Consider the following 1,870-nt stretch of genomic DNA (forward strand, 5'->3'; position numbering starts at 1 on the left):
TCAACGGTTTGATTGGATGGTTTGATGGTTGATCCACCGTCCTTTGTCGACTTCAACCAAAAATCAACGATTCTAACTATTTTTCAACGTTGATTTAACATCATGTGCTATCTGGGTAATTAAATTGTTTATATGATATAATATGATAACTAGATAGATATACATGCGTTGCCGTGGTTTCAAAGTGTATTTAAAGCAGGGTCTAGCTGCAGCTGCAGTCAACTATGCAACACATGCCCGTGTAAAACTCATTAGCCTACTTAACCGCTAAGTCAGGATGCCATACAGCTGTTAATAACAAAGTGTATGATAATCTATGTCATGATTCTATGTTGCTGATTAAATAAAGTCATATGGTAATGAAGGCGTATACATGTCTGAGCTAAGCGTATGACTATCTGACAACGTATGCTGATCTGACGGAACAACGGCCAGACCTCCTGTTTAAAAAGAAGCCGAAGTTTGGCACCTAATACATATGACGTATGTGTCTTTTTAACGTTATATTTTCTTTGAGAAAATAACATTGATTATGTTCTTTCTTTCTAATGTTTGCTATGAGCAATTCAAACCAATCCTACTTTGCTGTAAGTTAATGTTAGCTGAAGTTATTAATCTCCATTACTGTAACGTTAGCCCTTAATATTAAACATATTTTAAAGACAAGCAAATGGGGGTTTCCCCTCCAATTTTAATCTAACAAATTAATAACCAATATGTTAGTCAAAGTTATCCTTTATGTGCATTATTTTGCAACTTGTGACGTGTTTGTGTTCTTTGCTTTGGCAACTTTAGCCACATTAAGACCGATTTTATCCTAAGGACACATGGTGGGGGGGACAAAGTTGGCTAATGAAGACATGCTACCAGTGTGGAGGATGATAATGAGGACCAGGCACCTGAGAAAGAAGTTCCTGTTTGACCAAAGAGAAAGAAGCAGATGAAATATTCCCCAAGAAAATTAGGCAAGTCATTTTTGTGTTACTATTTTCTCCAGGTGAAGGGGGCTGTGAGGAGACAGGTAAGTGGTAACATCCACCAGCTGAGTTAACAAGTTATGTTTTAGAGAGTTAATTGTTATCAAATGTAAAACTGGTGTTTAATCTATTTATTTATTTATTAATAAACCTCTTAAGCCATAAGCCAGAGTATCTGTCATAAAGAGTGGTTTGGTGGTGGTGAGGATTGACGCTTAGACCCAGGTATGGTGATGATGATGAACAGTTTAATGATGAAGGCACAAAACAGTCCAACACAGGCAGCACGGCGGAGAGACTAGCACACAGCTAAACACCAGCAGCAACTGATAGCATGACTGGAAATAGGAACTTACGCTATCCAGGACTTAGCAGTACTACTGGATAGGCGTACCTAGACACTAGACACTAGACTTAGACTGACATGAGACTGACTAGACATAGACGAAGACAAGGACCCGACGAGGAACACAGGCAACAGGTGGGACTAAATACACACGGGGTAATCAAGGGAACAAGACACACCTGGGAACAATCAATGGGGAAGACGCAGAGAACAGAGACTCACAGGACAGAAACTGAACACAGAAAAACCTTAATATAAATACACAAAATCACAGATCATGACAGTATCTGGTTGAAAATAATTTTGAATGCTCATTAAGTGAAAAGATACACTCATGTGCCTAAAACTATACATTAAATTATGCATTCTGAATAACAAGCTGTATGAACTTCTGCCAGACAAATATTTGATCAGAATAATTTTGTTCAGCTCTAGTTATTATGCTACTTGTATTAAGAAATAATTGTATTGCACTTTATAACAACCAGTCATGTTAACTAGACATTTGTCTGCCAGTCTACCATTCTGACAGTGTGCAGCAAGGGAC

General features: G+C 38.0%; 1 protein-coding gene across 4 annotated transcripts in view; it reads left to right on the plus strand.

Moving 5' to 3' along the window:
* The window catches only part of LOC103130954 (neural proliferation differentiation and control protein 1-like), a 21,264-nt gene that overhangs the window by 8,406 nt on the left and 10,988 nt on the right, over window positions 1–1,870 (plus strand). The window lies entirely within an intron of this gene.

The sequence above is a fragment of the Poecilia formosa genome, unplaced genomic scaffold, assembly GCF_000485575.1.
Source record: "Poecilia formosa unplaced genomic scaffold, Poecilia_formosa-5.1.2 Scaffold699, whole genome shotgun sequence".
NCBI lineage: Eukaryota > Metazoa > Chordata > Actinopteri > Cyprinodontiformes > Poeciliidae > Poecilia > Poecilia formosa.